Here is a 19,402-nt window from a genome sequence, read left to right as displayed (position 1 = left end):
CCATTTTCTGTAAGTAGGCTATAAAGCTGCTACTGGCTTCTGACTGGGCGGCGAGGTGGCGATGACCACTTGTAAAACAATGAGCTGGAAGAGGAAGTTAATGGGCCCTGGCCGTCAGGCAGCCTCCAGTGCATGCCCTTCCAGCCCCTGCTGTCAGGGGACTGTTAGTCTTCTTGGCGCCACAGATAAAGGGGATGCTGGAACAGTCCCTGTATGCAGAAGGAGAGCCAAAGGAGAGGAGAACATTCTTCGGGGGCCAATGACCGTGTTTGACCATGGGCATTTGGCTGGGTGGAGTGGCCCCATCCTGGGAGTTCCCTTAGTAGGAAACAGAATGGCTCAGAGTTATAAATGGGCCACAGGGAGATCCTGTTTCTAAAAATGGCCTCACTTCAGGCTCTCACTATTTAATTTGAGAGGGTCAGGTTTTCCTAAGAGAGCTTCTGGGCTCCAAGTTTCCCACCCCATAGTCTTCTGATTTAGAATTTTCAAGAGACAACCCAGCCATTACTGGGCGACACAATCCAGGAACCATTCTAAGGCCTCCAATGAAGCCATTGAACAAACCCAGTTGTTACATCACAATTCTGAGGCCTTGTGGTGAGAAGACCCTCTAGGGTTTTCTGGTGGGTGGGGTTCCTTTTGGAACTCATACAAAACTCAAACATGTGCTCACTATCATGAAGGATCACTATCTAATATGCTATATAAATATAAATAAAAATATATAAATATATAAAAATAACTTCATTTTTTATCTGTTTCTTCATTAGAATGTTTTGCTCACTACCATGTTCCTAGAGCTTGGAACAATGCCTGGCATATAACAGGCCTTCAGTAAATTTTTGTCATGGGAATAAATGAACCATAGTAAGTATTTTGGAGGAAATAAAAGTGAATGAGACACAAAGTGGGCCTTTAAATAATTCTCAACTTATTTATTAGAGAAACCAAACATTGATTTCATTCAACCATTTATTTATTTTTCCAAACAAATATTTAATGACTGTTTACTAAGTACCAGGTACCCCTCTGGGGTTTAAACAATGAATGAGATATATCCTGAGCCTCCTCTCAGAGCCAGGAAAAGCTAAGCCTCTGAAAAATAGTGATGGTTTGATCTGTTGAACAGCGTGCATCTCAGAACTAATCAGGTTTCCCTTGTTGTTTTTGTAACAAAGAAACTTAGAGTTGACTTACTATCCCAGATGTGGTCATCATGCTTGCACTTATGCTTGTTGAAATTTCATCTCCAAATTTTTCTTTCAGTTTTATGTTTTGTTTTAGTATTTTCTTTGTTTTGTTTGTTCTTTGGCTTTTTTGTTTGTTTGTTTTGGAAAAACATAAAAAAAGTATATAATCATAAAGTACCTCAAATCCTTCAGGGAATATTGTAGAGCATGAAACCATACAAATAAAAGTGTATTACAGTCTATTTGTAAATAGAGCACATGACAACAACTGATCAAATTTTCTCCAAATTTGGAGACTGTGCTTGGGATTATGAATCTTACACAGGTGATGTGTAGTACATGAAACTCACTTTGGGGGGCTTTGAGGGGGCATTTCAAAGACATGGGCAGTTACCTGGCTGAATAGCTGAAAACAAAGTACATAAGGTCGAAGTTATTGACCATCCAGAAAAGATGAACCAAAAATATCTTAATATAGATGTAGTCAGAGAAAGGTTGCTGGGGGGAGGGGGTTTGGGAGAAGGGGGTGGGATTATGGACATTGGGGAGGGTATGTGCTTTGGTGAGTGCTGTGAAGTGTGTAAACCTGGTGATTCACAGACCTGTACCCCTGGGGATAAAAATATATGTTTATAAAAAATAAAAAAAAAACAAGCCTTAATTTAGGTCCCAAATTAAAATTCACGTGAGTAAGACCCATCACATCACTGTTTCTGTCACAGACAACTCTCTGTAATGTGCAAAAAGGAGGATGGATTAATTATTTAAATAAAATTTAAGTAATATTAAATAATATTAATTATTTATGGGTAATGGATATGGAGTGTGGCTTAATTATTTAAATAATAATAAATAATAATTAAATGGCTAATAATCTATTTTAGCAACTACGAAGTCCATCAAGTAAAGAAGTAAAGTAACATTAAAGACACTATGAACACTAAAGGAAAATGGGCTGTGAAGAATAAGAAGTTCATCCACCCCTAATGCACGGCAGAGACAGATTGAGAAGCAACTCAAGCTTTAGTTTCAGGGCTTGTCTGCATCAGTCCCTTCCAAGTCTCTGGGAGGAACTCTAGTAATGTCTTGACAGGGTCACATGGTTTGCAATATTTGCAATATATGTCATACTCTACTGCCCTTTCCGCCTCAATGTTCCCTGTCTCACACTCATGTGCATGTCTGATGGTTTTGGTATGGCTGAGACACTTTGCACATCCTAAGGTAAATTGAATTTGGCATGCAATGAACTTGAGGTTGGTAGTACATATTTGTATGGATTAAGGTCATTTCCCTATGCCCTATGATTAACCATGTTGGTGTGGATATAGCTTCCAGAAATAATCCTATTTCTTTCTATGCTAACTCACTTGGTGTCATGACTTAAAGGTACAAGGCCAGAGGTCATATGATGCTGTGAATGTTTTATGTGGCACTCAGCACCAGAGGTATGTGGAGAGTGGAGGACAAATAAGATTTGGAATGTATGGAGCCAGATGCTGGTATGTGGAAGCTCCTTTCAAATCTAAGAGCTTGATAAAGTTTTTGTAAATTTGACAGTTCTAAGAATTTACATAATGTTACCTAAAAGGAGTTGTAAAGCTGAAAGAAGCTTTTCTAAACTATCAATAATTTAAAAATATTTATAATAACTGCACTCCACAAAAACCACATCTGACCTTAACAACTGGGTGAAGCCAGTGGAGAAATGTCAAATGCCCCTTACCCTGCATAGCAGAGAATGCCGGAGGAGCCTAGATTTGGGGGAACAATGCTCTCCAGAGTCTGGGAGCTCCTAGGGAACACTGAAGCAGCAAGGGAAGAGAGGAGTCAGAACCCTTTCACAGAAATCTTCTCTGTATTTGGGGACTGGGCTTTCTGAAAACAGAGGGCCTGGGAGTGTTTCAACTCAAACTTGCCATGGGAATATTTGAGGATGAAGCTTAGCATATAGCTTTCTAGTGGTGAAAAACAAGAAAAATGCAAAACCATGGGTAGAGGGAGAGCAGGTCATTCGTCTCTGTGTCTTCTTTTCAGCATCCACGCTGTTCTGGGCGAAGAGGATTCTCCCAGCAGTAAGACATGGACACCTCCACTTCCTTAGCAGAAAATGACATGTAAACTGAGGAAGGGAAACCACATTTTTCCCAGGCATATTTGGATCTTTAACTATTTAGGTCATGAACCCACTTGTGACATTAAGTGGCCAGTGGTTCTTACTTCACAAAGTTGGGTTAAGGAAAGAAATAAGTTTCTGGTAGGAATGTTCTCCAACAACAGCTACAGCTAAAACTGCTAGGATGCCGAGAGCCAGCCTTCTTGAGCTGCTTCTCCCCGAGGGTAACTTTTTTAGTCAGGGTTCTCCATAGAAACAGACCAATAAGGTATATATTTCTATACTTCTAGGAAGAGATTTATTATAATGAGGTATTGGGTCACACAATTATGGAGGCTCACACAGTTTTGCAAGCAAGATGTAGGAAAGCCAGCACTGTCATTAGAAAACCCAAAAGCGTGAGAGGCTGTTATTCCTGTCTGGATCTGAAGGCCTGAGAACAAGGATCACTGGAGGGAGGAGAAGATGGAGGTCCCTGCTCAAATAGACAAAAGTCAATTCAACCTATTTCTACCTTTTTGTTCTAGTCACATTCTCACTGGATTGGACAGGCTTTACCCAATTGAAATGGTAATTTCTTCTGGAAACACCCTCACAGACACTCTTAGGAATCATGTTTACCAACCATCTGGGCATTCCATAGCCCAGTCAAGTTGACACAAACATTAACCCTCACGGTAACCTTCTCTCTGTGGGTCAGAAGCCAAGCAATAGTCAGAAGAGGCCCTTCTGGTTTTGCCATTCCAAAAAAAGTTTGCATTCTAGAATTTCAGACAGCAGTCCTGGTCATGGCTCTTCATCTCAGAGCTTGCTGGTAGATTTTAGGGACAAAGCTATGGTGCAAAATGCTTAGTTTTGAAGCCAGGCAGCTAGGAGGGAGCCCTGGCTCACAGAACGTTTCAGTTCTGTGACTGTAGGCAAGTTACCAACTTCCCTGAACCTCATTCTCCTCATTTGAAAAGTGGAGAATAAGGCCATCAATTCACAGAATTGTTCTGAGAATGGTGCCTGGCACTTAATGGAATTCAAACATTTGTTAGTTCCATGTCACCTTATCTACTCCTGGCCTTCATTTTTCTTCCATCATAGATTCTTAGTTTCTTCTAAATGTACCTTCTCCCAGTTCCATACCTTGGATCCTAAATCTGGTGACTGAGTCCCCCTGATTCAGGAGCTTCAATACAAGCTTATTGTCTCATATCTTGCCAGTCTACAGCTATTACTAGGGACAGTGCTTCAATCATGAAAGAACTAGCTTGGTTATATCAGTACTTCTCAAGTTTGAGTAATGAATGCACCCAACTTAAAGGGAAAAATTATCTCATGGACTTCCAGTATTGATAAATTATTTTCAGTAGCATGTTTTTAAAGTATATACAACATGAAACTAAATATAAACTTCATATGCTTCTAGTCCTTATCCCATATAAATAGAAGACTAATTTATAATCAACTATAAGCAAACCATAAAAGTAGTGAAATTTAAATGAACTTTAATATGACAAATGATAGATTTGCTGAAGCTAAATTTCCTCTGTGTTTTGGAGTATGCTTATGGTACTATGTGTCACATGATTACTTATGACTTTATCTATTATATCCTTTATCTATTATATCCTTTGTGCAACGTGCTGTGATGTGGTTTAGTCTCTACTTCTAACATAGTGATTAAGGTACACATTAATTCTGCCTGCTTCTGTTAACAACTGACTAGTACTACCTAATATACTACCAAACATTTATACTACACTTGCTGTGTGCTAGGCATTGTTCTAATATATTAATTTATGTAATGCTCATGAATTCTGTGAATGAGGTGCTTTATCACCATTTTAAATGTGAGGAAACTGAGGCTCAGAAAGATAACATAATTTGCCCAAAGTCATATATCTAATGAGTTTCTGATCTGGAATTACAACCCAAGCAGTCTGGATCCAGTATCCTTATTCTTAACCAATAATAGTCTCTCAAGTAAACTGTAAATATAAACACAAAATTAATATGGATATTGAAATTGTGTGGTAGTACCCTGTTATGAGTACTCCGTGGCCAGGTAAATCAGTCAGAATATATACCTATATAACTTTCTTAAGAGTGCTATAGGAATAGATATTTATTTAATTTTTTTTAAAGATTTATTTATTTATTTATTTGACAGAGAGAGAGAGAGATCACAAGTAGGCAGAGAGGCAGGCAGAGAGAGAGGAAGGGAAGCAGGCTCCCTGCTGAGCAGAGAGCCCGATGTGGGACTCAATCCCAGGACCCTGAGATCATGACCTGAGCCGAAGGCAGCGGCTTAACCCACTGAGCCACCCAGGCATCTATAGATATTTTTTTTAATCTTCCATAAATAACTCAGTGAATCCTGAGAGTATGTCCATGGGAGTTTGCAGAACCCAGCTAAAAGAAAAAACAAAAACACAAACATTGAAACAGATTAAACTGTGGATCATGATCTTTTAGCACTGCTCAGGAAAGCTAAGTCCCAACGATAAGAGCATCTCTTTTTAATCTGCTTGATTTTCTTAACTTCTTCATATTTGAGAAAATAAGAGATACTGGGTTCCTTGTCCCAAGTGATTTCAAGCCTATGATGGAGGACTATTTAACGGAGATACTGTAGCAAGGATTCATGCATTGGCTGGAAGTTTATACTAAATGATCTGTAAGGTATTTCCAACTCTGAGAAGCCATGATTTTATGAGTGTTTGAGCTGGCAGGTGAAAAGGAGAAGATGAAATTACCAGAAATTAGTTACCCAGAGAATTAACCCTGAGTAGCTGGTCCGCTGAGAAGGACCTGTCTACCTCAGGGTTTCTGAGGAAAGACTCCCACAGAACTGGTGCTCAGAATTCTGAGGAAGAGGCGCTACTCAGCTATTGCTGGTTGTCTGATGGGGCCGCATAACCACCAATAAAGGCTGCGTTTATCTAGAAAAATTAAGTTTGGTTTAATATTTGAAAATAAATCAATTTTATTCACCACAATTACAAACTAAAAAGAAAAAAAATATGGACACCTGGTTGGCTCAGTGGGTTAAGCCCCTGCCTTTGGCTCAGGATGTGATCTCAGGGTCCTGCGATCAAGGCCCGCTTCGGGCTCTCTGCTCAGTGGGGAGACTGCTTCCTCCTCTTCCTCTGCCTGTCTCTCTGCCGACTTGTGATCTTTCTCTCTCTGTCAAATAAATAAATAAAATCTTTTAAAAAAAGAAAAAAGAAGAAAGAAAAAATATGATGATCCTAATAGATGGGGTGTTTTTTTAGTATTTGGCAAAATTCAACACTTATCCATGATAAAAGCCATGAACAAACTAAGAATCGACGGGAATTTCTTCAATTTGATAAAAGTCATCTGTGGAAAACCTTAGGCTAACATCAAAGTTAATGTCAAAACAGTGAATACTTTTACACTCAGAATAGAAACAAAGTAAAGATATCTATTCTCACTATTTCTGTTCAACATTGGACTGGAAACCTAGCATGTACAGTTAGGCAATAAAAAGAAATAAGGTCATATATATTGGAAAGGAAGTAGTAAAACTACATTTGCAGACAATATAATAGTGTGCCTAGAAAATTCCAAGAGTCCATAATAAAGCTACTAAAACTAAAAGGGTTTTAACAAATCTTCAGGAAACAATGTCAATATATAAAGCTCAATTATAATTCTATGTACTAGCAATAATTAATTAGGAAATAACAATTTTAAAATATCATTTATAAGAACATCAATACATATTATCTACTTAGATATACATTAAAATATGTACAAGACTTTATAGTGAAAACCCAAATACATTGTTGAGAGATCAAAGACCTCAATAATTGGAGAGAAAACATATGTTCATGCGTGAGAAACTCATTTTTATTAAAATGCTCATTCTCTCCAAAGTGACCCATACATTTAACACAATCCCATTCAAAATTCTAGCATATTTTTGGGAAATTAATAAGCTATTCTAAGATTTATATGGAAATATAAAGGACCTAGGATAGCCAAAACAAATTTAAAATAAAAGATAGTTGAACCTTAAATCAAACTATAATGCTCCAGTAATTAAGACAATGTGGTACTGACATATAGGTAGACATATAGAGCAATGGAACAATAGAGTATTCAGAAATAAGCTACTGTATTTATAGCCAATAAATTGTTGATAAAGAAGTCAGGGTAATTTGGTGGGAGAAGAATAATCTTTATGACTAAGTGCTAGAACAATTGAACAGCCAGATGAACAAACAAAAAAAACCCTGATTCTTCCCTCACACCATATACACCCACAAATACACACACCTTAAAGTTAATCACATACCTAAATATAAAAACTAAAACTACAAAATTTTCAGAAGAAAACACAGAAGAATATTTTTGCAACTTTGGGATTTTCTTGAACACAAATATCAGTAATTACTGAAAGGAAATTTGATAAATAGGGATATCATTAAAGTTAAATATGCTCACCAAAAAACACCACCAATAAAATGAAAAGATAAACCACAAATGGGGGGGGGAATCTCAATACATACTTCAGATAAGAGACTTATATCCAAGATATATAAGAGAATACTTAAAATTCAATGTTAACTCAATTAAAATGAGCAAACAATTACAGCAGACATTTCTCTAAAGAAGGTATAGGAGTATTCAGTAAGCACATGAAGAGATGCCCAACATCATTAGTTATCTGGGAAAATTGAAATTAAAACTACAATATAAGGCCATTACACACTCATTAGAATAGGTACAATTTTTTAAAACTGACAATACCATGGGTTGACAAGCAGAACAAATGGAACTCTCATTCGTTGTAGGTATGAAAGTAAAATAGTAAATTTGTGATTTAAGAAACTGAAATCAGTGGGAAAGTAAAACAATTTGAAAAACGGGTTTAACAGACCTTTACCTACTTCCTTCCTTCCTTCCTTCCTTCCTTCCTTCCTTCCTCTCCATCTCACTCTCAGTCTCACTCTCCCTTTCTCTCATCAAATTAAGCATACACTTAATATCCAATACAGCAATTCTACTCCTAGGTATTTACTCAAGAGAAATAAAAACCAATATCCACAAAAAGACTTGTACACAAATGTTTATAGCTGCTTTATTCATAAAAACTCATAGCTGGAAATAATCCAAATTTCCACCAATAGGTGAATGAATAAGAAAATTGTGGTTATACATATAATGAAATACAAATCAACAATAAAAAGGAACATACCATTTGGGGCCCCTGATAGGCTTAGTCAGTAGAGCATGTGACTCTTGATCTCAGAGAGAGTTTGAGTTTGTACATTTGAGCTCCACATTGGGTGTAGAGATTATTTTAAAATAAATTTTTTTTAAAGTATTGGCACAGTCAGTTTAAGAGCCAACTCTTGGTTTTAGCTCCGGTTGTGATTTCAGGGTTGTGAGATAGAGCCCTGCAATGAGCTTTGCACTCAACTCAGAGTCTGCTTGAGATTCTTTCTCCTTCTCCCTCTGCCCCTCACATTCTCTCCCTTGCTCTCTAAAATAAATAAATCTTGAGAAAAGGAGCAAACTATTGATATATGAAATAATATGGATGAATCTCAAAAACATTATGCCAAGTGGGGCATCTGGGTGGCTCAGCTGATTAAGCAGCGAAATCTTGATTTTGGCTAGATCATGATCTCAGAGTCCTGCAGCCTAGTCCCACATCAGACTCTACCCTTAGCGGGGAGTCTGCTTCAGGATTCTCTCTCCCTCTGCCTCTTCCCCATCCCACCCTCTCTCTCTCTCTGCCGCTTCTCAAATAAATAAACAAATCTTAAAAAACAAACAAACAAAAACCCTATATTCTAAGTGAAAGAAGCCAGAAACAAAAGAGTTCATATTGTCAGATTCTGTTCATATACAGTTCTACAACAGGCATAATTAATCTGTTGTAACAGAAAGCAAATCAGTTTTTGCCTTTATCTGGGGAGTAGGGATTAATTGCATTTGGGCATGAAAGAACTTTATGGGTTGCAGGAAATATTTTGCATTTTGATTGTGGTATGTCTGCATGGGTGTATGCATTTGTCAAAATTCATTGAACCACACACTTATAATAAGACACATTTAATAAAATATAAATTATTCTTCAATAAAGTTGATTTTTAAAAAAGAATTAAAAAGTGATAAATTGATACAAGATAAATTTATTTAATTGACTTGCTAGGACTATGTGAAAAACTATCACAGAGTGGTGGCTTAAACATGACTATTTTCCCAAGATTCTAGAGGCTAGAAGTCTAAGATTGAGGTGTTGGCAGGGTCAGTGTCTTCTGAGGCCCCTTTCCTTGACTTATAGATGGTCATCTTCTCCTTCTCTTCACGTGATCTTCCATAATCTCCTCTTATATAAAGATATTAATTCAGGAGGTTTGAGCAAAATATATATATATGCAAATTATATCTCAATAAAACCATTTTTTAAAAAAGATACTAATCTATATGGGATTAGGACCCACCCTAAAGGATCACATTTTAAAGGTACTATCTCCAAATACAGTCACATTCTGAGGCACTAGGGGTTAAGATTTCAACATATGAATTTTGAATTCAGCCCATAATACTTGTACAACCAAATATATATTTTTCTCTAATAAACTTATTGGTGAGCTAGATCAGGATGCCACAGAACTCTCAAAAAATAATTGATCAGAAAACTTTGCCTTTACTTTATGGATCCTAGTCCAATTTAAAAGAGAGGAAAAAAAGAGAAAGTAGGGAGGCTGTGAAAGGAGAAGAGAAAGGTGATTTCTTTAATGGTAAACTTTCAAATAAAATCACTAAATGAAGAAAGAAAATTTGAGACTTTAAGATTAGACTTTCCATTATTATCTTATTACATGGGAAGGTTTGGAGGATTCCCATCTTTGTGAACCATAAATGTCCCAAGTGCTCAGGGCTGACACTACTGAAGTTATACTCCCTTGAAGTTTTTTGTTTCAGAAGGAACCAAAAAGGTTATACTTGTATTTCATGGCATAAATAGAACGCTTCAAAAAAAGTAGCTCTTGTTCAAGAGAAATAATATGAGGATAAAAATCATTTCAGATGTCAAATGGGAAACCCAATGCGTTGATTTTCTGTGACCGCATTCCCATGGTGGGAAGAGGGATAGCATTTGAGAAAAAAAAAATGGGGCATAGCAGTATAAAAAAGTCTCTCTTTATTGATAGTCACTTCAGAAAGGGTAAGAATGATTTCACCCTCCTAGAAGAATAGTTTGGGCTGAGCAATTACCTTTACAGGAAAGGTTAAGCAATAGTGAGTGCTACCTTCCTAATGAAATCATTAATAAAATCCCTTCTGAACTCTGAAATTTGCTATTTAAGGCCAATTACAATTTCTCAGCTAGTGATATCAGTCCTCTGGCACCGTTGAAAGAGCATCAGCAAACATAAAGGTGTGAGGGTGGATGTTTGAGGCTTCCCAACAGCAACTGGAAAGTAGAGAAAAAAATAAGTCCATTGACAGACACAGCAAGGATACAAGAGACACCTTCATTGCCATCCCACTATCACTCCAAATCTGGGAATCCCTAGACAGCTCACTTAGGAGTCCAATTTGAATAAAGACCCTCTAGGCTTCCTGGCAGAGAATAGGGAAATTTGCAACTGTCATTTGGGTTCACAGACACTAAGATTAGGGACATTGATTGGAAATAGTGGTACAGCAGGAGAAGGCTGGTCTTCCCCCTTGAAAGTGCTGGGAAGCTGCCCTAAGGAAGGAAAAAATTGAGATGCTTGAATTTTATGTTAAGAAACTGGTTTGGGGTGGTAGCAGTATTTGGATTCTTCAATGTTTTTTTTTAAATTTAATTTTATTTTTTCAGTGTTCCAAGATCCATTGTTTATGCACCCCGCCCAGTGCTCCATCTGTGAGATACATATGATACTGTATAAGACCAATAAAATGTCTTCCTATTCAGTCCCAAGTGGGATAACTGAATTAGCCTGAGACTGTCCTACTTACTCCTATTGTTCTGGTATGGTTATTAAATTTAACCCCCTATTGTGACAAATATGGATGACATATTATATAGTCACATTAGTTCTAATAGACTTTCTCCAAATTCTTCAACACACGGTATGGGAGAAATAGAAGGAACTAGGCCACATTTTCTAAAACATAGTAAATGACATATAAACACCTGCAGGGAGAGAGCCCTTACCTGTCTTGGTGAGGGAGGCAGCACCAACAACAGCAAAGATTAGCTCTGTTAGCGCCACTGGAGGCTGCAGAGTGGAGGACAGCATCAGTAACAGCAGAAGGACATTTTCATGACTTCCAAGGATACTATGAAAGCCATCTGAACATTGGAAGTAAGAAGTCAAACAGCTTGGGAAACTTGGGAGGTACACCCATATTAGTGTCTTTATTTATAGTTTGAGAGCTTGCATATTCTCAGATCTGGTTTCATGGGCATACAACAGGGACCCTCCTCCCCTCCATAAGAATCTTGATTTTGGGATTTCATGTTGTGCAGTTGCCATCTTGAAATTTTTTTTTTTAACGTTTTATTTATTTATTTTGAGAGAGAGAGAGAGCATGAGTGGGGGAGGGGGGTAGAGAAGCAGACTCCCCGCTGAGCAGGGAACCCAATGCGAGACTCAATCTTGGAACTCTGGGATCATGCCATGAGCCAAAAGTCTACCAACTGAGCCACTCAGTAGCCTGCTATCTTGAAATTCTTACCAACTGTATTTTTGACATTGTGTTTCATAAGTCAAATACAATAAAGCAAGGGAGAAACTCCAGGAAGTTGGAGTCTCAACTCATCCTGCCCATAGCTGCCTCCATAGCTCTTCAAGTGGGCCCACTTCCCTGGCCTTCTTTTCTGCACTCCTGCTCAGTGACATCTTTTGCCCTGTGCCTCTGGAGGGGTCCTGTGTACAAGCGTAATAAGATCCCAGTTGAGGTGAACGTGGTGGCACAGTGGCACCCATTCTAACAAGGTTAGCATTCCTTTGGCTGTTCCCATCCCGGAACCAAGCACATCTGATGCAGACGTTGGGATCTGCTGGGCATCAACTGTGCACTGTGAGCTGGAAACGTGGGCCTGTAGAAAAGGGAGAATGATCCCCTGCCCCCAGTCTGGGCCATGTGCTTTGGTGGTAGGAGGGGGAATCCCAGTAGCTGGGTGCTGCTTGAGTTCCTGACAAGTTATAGAGTAGGACCGCAAATGCCTGTGAATGTCTGCTCTCAGATGGTGAGAATCCCCAGACCTGAGTGAGTGAAACATTAAATAGCAAATAAAATACCACAACAAATCAAGAAAGCAAGAGAGTCAAAGACAGGAAAGACAAATTGTACGAGCTTTAACAGCACTTTTTTCCTGCTTCTGGTAATGTGGTAAAGGGACCATGTTTTCATTTTGCAGTAGGACTTCTGTGTAGATATCACTGTGGGTTTTCCTTAAGCTGCTGAGGTGGCAAATGCCTTTTGGAGAACAACCTTTATCCCCCTGTCCTATGATGCCTCTGAGATAGAACAAACCCACTTTTGAATCCAGTTTCCTTTCTAGAATGCTCAACTTCATCTGCATGCTTTGGAGATCCTGTCTCTGTAACCCCCCTACACCTTTAGTACTGCCTGGCTCCAGCCCATTTCCACTTACTGGTCCCTAACACCAGTCTAACTAGATCAGTTGATTCACATCCAACTTTTACTCTGGGAACTCAGAATTCTCATCCCTCTTCAGACATTTGTAAAACATTTGGTATTGTGGAAAGGACATGATATTTGAAGTTACATGTCCTGGGCTTAATTTGGGCTCTGTTGTTCATTCGATGTGCAAACATGAGTGGTTTATTTCACCTTGCAGAGCCTCAGTCTCCTATAAAAGGAGATAAATCTCGCTCTCTAGTTCCTTGATCACCCAGGTGAGTAGGGCATCCAGAATCAGATTTGGTATTTCCAAGTCAGGTTTGGTCAGTTCTATGACTGCTTTACTGGACATGCTCAAAGCCCTTGTCATCATATTCTTTAGGTCAGAAAGCTTTATCTAGGCTTCCTATCTGCTCCTTCCAAGTCACTCATTCCTACCCAGTCTCCTAAGCCCCCCTCCCAGGGTTCAACATCTACAGTCTCTGTCTACTCCTATCCAAATAATCTGTAGTTGGGATAGCCTAGTAGTATTGATTTTGGTTTGGCCCCAAGATGTTTCTCCTTAGACAGCCACTCAGTTCTTTGAATTGAAAGGAGACAAAGGGAAGTGATATCCCCACTTTCCCCAGAACCTCCCATCTAACCCCAGTCTCTTGTCCAGCTCATATTCCCAGATCATGCCAGGAGCTTCTTCTTTTCACAAAGGGAGATTTCTACATCATTACTGTGTTGTCCCCCTTGCATTCCCTTGCTAAACGTCCTTTTTATTTTTGGCCTGTGTAAATGAAGGATACAGTGCTTAATTATGTGGTTGTCTTAATCATTGTGAGAATACAAGTTTTGGGGGGAAAAAACATCGCTTACTGCGTCAGAAGACATCATATTTCCAAGAAGAATGTTGTGCTGATGAGCTCAGAGCTAGAGACCATAGAAGCATGCACACAGGCCTCTCTCTCCTCTCCTGGGAAGAGAGCAGCAGCCAGCAGTCTGTCCCAGTGGCTTTATAGTTGGGGAACTACAGGCATCAAGACGCTGAGTGAAGCTCCTGGAGATCAGAGCGATTTTGTCAAAGAGACTCTCAAACACGGGCTGGCTTACTTCCCGCACGGTTTTACAATGGAAGGGATTTATGTCTTGGCTTTTCCTGTCAGAAGTCTCCAAGTCATGATATGATGATGAGTCTAATCCCCAGGGATTTGGGGTGTGAAGACGGAATGATTTTGGCTGCCCTCCTCTCCCCTCATGTCTCTACTTTACAGTGAAGGCAGTCTTGAGTCAGGCAGGATTCAGAAATGAGGTCTGCACCTGGTTGCAAAACCAGCCTAGGGGAAATCCGCCTGATTATGGGTTTTAAGAAATGACCTTCCTGTGGTTCTGGCTCTCCACTGAAAAAACCCACAAGTTAGTGGGTCAAGATTATTTGTGGTCTTTCGACTATATACAGTGAGATAATCCCAGGGGAGAACCACCATAACCTTTACTTTTATTGCCTAGCATAGGGCCTGCCACAGTGTAGGAACTCACACATTTGAGTTCAAAGAATGAATCTGTTTAGTCTGCTTTGAGAGACAAGATAGGGACATGCTAACGGGCCTTGTCATGAGCATATCAATCCAAGGGTACTCCACTATTTGGAAGCGTTTATGACATATCTCGTCCATCTATCCTGCCATAAAGGCTGTGTCCCCTTCCACTCCATCTTCATTACCACTCCCTTAATTAAAAACCTAATAATCTTTGGCCTGGACCATTGCAATATTCTCCTATTCACGTATCTGGTTCCAGCATTGACCCTCTTTTTCTATCATCCCAATACTTTCTTCAAACTGCAGTAAAGGTCATGTTTCTAAAATGCAGTGTTAATCATAATTCTCATCTGATGGCATCCCTTCAATGGCTCCCTGTGTCCCACTGTAGCATTCTTACCTCCTCACACTCCCAGCTTTAAAAAATCTCATTCCTTTACAGCTGAAAAAAAAAAAATATCATTCCTCATTCTTGCCAAACTTTGGAAATGAAACTGAGGACCAGAGAGTTTAAGTAATTTGTCCTAGTCTAGAAAACTAGGATGGATGGATCCAGGAATGAGATACATACAGGTTGTTTCCAGACAGTACACATTTAACCATTGCCTTATAGCTGCCTCTCCTGTGTCTTCCTGATGAGCTCTTCTTTACTCTTCAATAGTACACTCAAGCACTACCTTCTCCATGAAGTCTTTCCTGATCTCTTCAGGTAGAGTTGAATATATCTTCTCTCATGCCCCACTGAGCCGTGTAAATAACTTCTAGGATAATTCTTAACATAAAGGAAGAGAATTAATGCCCCCACACCCTACCCATATACCCATGGAGATTTCACCTGTGCATACCTAGTACACAGACTGACATTTTATAGATATTCAACAAAGTTTTGTTGAATGGAAATTCATACCCTCAACATACGAATCATTTCCTTTATTAGTATCAACTTTGTGAATCAGTTCTGCCTGCCAATTTTTCTCAGCATCCCTCTTCTGGACTATGTTTTCAGTTGTAGAGAATAGAAGAGCAAAGTTTACAGCAATGGCAGGAATCATGAGGTTCAACTCTAGTTAGATCTAGAACATATAAATGGACAGCAGAATTACTGAAGCTAGCTTCCCCCAACTTTTTAGAATGTGTATTGTTTCTTCATTGTGACAACCATGTCATGTTTTATACCTGGCCCCACTCTCCCAAAGGAGATGCTTCTGCAAAGAAGTTTGCAAATTTTCCACTTATCTATCATTACAAATCAAACCATGCTAAATATTATTAATTATTTTGAATCTATACTTGAGGCTAGAGTTGGCAGGAGAAGCTCCTCTTGCTCCATGTGATGTCTGGGGCACCAACTGAGAGAACCACTGGGGGTTGAACCAGATGGGTGCTGTCCTACCACGTCTGTATCTTCATGCAGTCTCAGAACCTCTCTGTGTGCTCTTTCTCACATGGCAGCTTCGGAGTGGTCGGACTTCTAGCATGGCAGCTGGATTTCCCAGAGGGAGTGCTCCAAGATTCCCAGGCAGAGGTTCCTTATCACTCTGTCTCAAAATTTTAGAATATCATTTCTGCTGCATTTTAATGATCAAGCCAGAGAAAGCTCAGCCCACATTCAAAGGAACAGAAATTGGACTCTACCTCTCAATGGGACATGTAGCAATGGATTTGAGGTCATTTTTAAGTTGCCACAATAGCCAAAGCCAAACAATAAGTAAAGCATCGAATGAAAGACACATCAAGGGGGCATCTGGGTGGCTCAGTCAGTTAAGGGTCTGACTCTTAATTTTGGCTCTGATCATGATCTCAGGGTCCTGAGATCAAGTTTGATAGGGCTCCCTGCTCAGCTTGGAATCTGCTTGAGATTCTCTCTTTCCATCTACCTCTGCCCTTCCCCCAAGTCATGTGTGCTCGCTCTCTCTCTCTCTCTCTAAAATAAATAAATAAAATCTTCTAAAAAAAATGTAAGAAACATCAGGAAAAGAAAGAAATCTTAATGCTTCCAACAATATGGATGGACCTTAAGGACATTATGCTAAGTGAAATAAGTCACACAGAGACAGACAAATATGATCTCCCTTATCTATGAAATCTAAAGAAAACAACAAACAAAAAGCTGAGTTTGCAGATACAAAGAATAGACTGGTGATTGCCAGAAGTGGGGGATGGGGGTTAGGGTAAAATGGGTTAAAAAGGTTAAAAAGTACAAACTTTCAACCATAAAGTAAAAAAGTCATGGGGATGTAATATACAGCATAGTGACTATAGTAAATAATACTGTATTATTTGAAAGTTGCTAAAATAAGGAGGGCATGTGTTATGGTGTGCACTGGGAATTATACATAACTAATGAATCATTAAACACTACATTAAAAACTAATGATTCAGTGGCTAACTGAACATAATAATAAAAAAAAAATTCTTAAAAAAAGAAATTTGCTAAGAGAGTAAATCTTAAAAGTTCTTATCACAAGAAAAAATATTTGTAACTATGTGTGGTGACAGATGTTAACCAGACATATTGTGATGATCATTTAACAACATGTACAAATACATATCATTATGTCATACAGCTGAAACTAACGTAATGCTATATAATCAATTATATCTCCATTAAAAAAGGAGAGAGGCATTAGAGTACAGAATGTGTAATTTAGAAAATGGGAAAATAGGAGACCCAATTGATCTGGGTAGAACAGAACCACAGGTGGAGGAACACATCAAGACCCTATGGGAAAATCAGAAGGCCTATACTTCCTATACTTCATGTGGGATTTTCTCATAATGGGAAAACAGTAAGAGCTAACATTTACTAAGTATTTGCTATATTTTATTTTCTTTTTTTAAGAGGTTTATATCTATGGACTTATTTAATCCTCCTAATTGGAAGCTGAGGCCCTGAGGTTAAATGACATGTCCAAGGCCACACTGTTAGCAAGTAACAGAGCTAGAATTCCAGTTCTGATGATCCATGTCCAGAGGTGGTATCTTTAAGCTCCATTCCACATACATCTCTAGCTCTAAGATCTAGGACATTTTTTTTTTCTACAATGTATGGCAAGATATGTGGAGACAGAGCACCTTCTCAATCTTTGGGTCAGTTCTAAGCCTCTTAGTCTTTAGAGATTTTTACTACATTTATCTCAGATAAGGCCTGATGATTCCTAGATGATTCTAATGGGCAGCGAGGGTAGAGGACACCATCACGAAGCCACACAGTCTGAGACTGCCCCGTCCCATTTTAAAAGTTAGTCTTGGTTTTGATTTGATTTAATCGTAACATCCAGGACCCTAACTTAGGTTCTGGTTTACCAAGTGGTTTAGGGCAGCGCTGTAAGGGCAAGTAAATGGGTGTCTTTCTCCCATGCTCCATCAGCTCATTTCTTGCTCTGTACCTTCCCTAGAGCCTGGGAGCCCTGTGAGAACAGGAACCATGTCTCAGTTGTTTCAACTCTATCCTCAAGCATCTGGCATATTTCCGACATGTTGCAGACATCTAGTAAAGAGGTGGTCAATGAACAAGTGGATGACACACAAGCACTTGACTACAAGGGTCTCTGTGGTGGAAAAAACAAGGACTTTGGAGTCAGGAAGACCCAGGTCATAATCACCTCTCTACATTCCAAGAGAATGTCAATTTACAGGGACGTTCGAAAGTATATTGGACAAAAAATAACATACCATCGAAATTACCTAAGACTTTTTAAAGGTGCCTCCAGTCAGAGTAACACAGTGTTTCTTCCGGAAACAGTTATCTCTTTCTTCAGTTGTGCACCACACTAAGTTGGCTTGTATTTAGGAGATAAGTCATAAGAAAAATAGCGACCCTTAAATCCTGGAATCGTCCTCAGCATGGCAAATCTCTGCCTGTCTGAGCAGCACATGGGGAAAGAGACCCTCTAAGCTGATAGCAGTCCTAGCTCTCTGAATATGGAGTGGGCAGATGAATGGCCCTTACCAGTTAAATGTTTATATGAATGTCATTTTTTATATATTTTATATCTGCATGCAATTTTAATATATGTGTTTATGATTTTTTTTAAATACTTTATTTTGTTTTATTTTCATTCATATAAGTTGAATGTTCATATAAAATCTCGGTCTGCTTCTTTGTCTGGTGATATGACTGCTCTGGTCTACAAATGAATGAGGAACGGAAAAAGGACACCAAGGGAACTGAAAAAGAGTAAAAAACAAACCGGCATAGGACAAGAGAGCTTTGTACCGCACACACTCTCTTTTCTGACTTGCTCCAGCAAAACCCCTTTGAGAATTCTCTCCTGTCCCTTCCATTTAATTAACAAAATGCTCTGGCAGTGTTAATAAATTCCAGACACTGTTCTAAGTGCTTTATAAATATTATTTCATTCAACCTTCATAATACCCCCCATGAGCATATTCTCACTCTCATTTTATAGAGGAGGAGACTGAGGCACAGAAAGATGGACTCATATATCCAAGGCTACTAAGGGACAAAACTGGGATTCCAGCCCAGGTGGTTTGGCTGTAGAGTCCATGCTCTGTACTGCTACTACTCTGTTCATTAAATCACTTAAAGCCAGTTCTGAAGATGCAGCCTCTACTACTGTCATACCTATGGCAGCATTTGCCTGATGTAATTTCTCAGAACTAATATTAGAAAGTATGGGACAAATTTTTTTGGTAAATGCTATAGATGCTTCTTCATCTTGGGGGTAGGAGGACTCGGTATATTAAAGGCACTGCAGATTCTGGGAGTTAAGCGCTCCCTGTAGTTCTACCCAGCACTTCGTGAATTTATTGAGGGCAGACCATATTCATGCAGTGGTTGCTCACAACTTTCAATGTGAGTGTTGTACTAAACAGATCCTGGGAGATGTTGGCCTGCAAGAGAAGTCTTAATTCTGTATTTGGTCAAGAAAGTTCTCCTTTATGACCTAAACTGATTTTCTTCCTCACAATGACCACACTTTCCCTTC

The sequence above is a fragment of the Mustela nivalis genome (assembly GCF_964662115.1).
Source record: "Mustela nivalis genome assembly, chromosome: 9".
NCBI lineage: Eukaryota > Metazoa > Chordata > Mammalia > Carnivora > Mustelidae > Mustela > Mustela nivalis.
Note: the sequence above shows the minus strand (reverse complement) of the source record.